Here is a 286-nt window from a genome sequence, read left to right on the forward strand (position 1 = left end):
GGACCCCGGGCGGAGCCGACTGGTCGCGCCGCGGGCGCCGCCTGCTGGGGGCCAATGGGAGCCCCGCCGGCTCGCGGTCCCCGGCCAATGGGCGGGCGCAGGGCGGGCGGCGAGGATGACGGGAGCTGATTGGCCGCTGCCCAGCAGGCGGGGAGCGGATTGGCGAGCGGGGGGCGTCATGGCGGCAGGGAAGGGAGGAAGGAGGGAGCTGATCGGCGGGTGCTGCTATTGTGTGGCAGGGGAGAGGGAGCTGATTGGTGAGTGCCGTGATGGGGGGAGAGAGAGA

This window comes from Haliaeetus leucocephalus, unplaced genomic scaffold (genome assembly GCF_000737465.1).
Source record: "Haliaeetus leucocephalus isolate CR32 unplaced genomic scaffold, Haliaeetus_leucocephalus-4.0 Scaffold143, whole genome shotgun sequence".
NCBI classification, from domain to species: Eukaryota; Metazoa; Chordata; class Aves; order Accipitriformes; family Accipitridae; genus Haliaeetus; species Haliaeetus leucocephalus.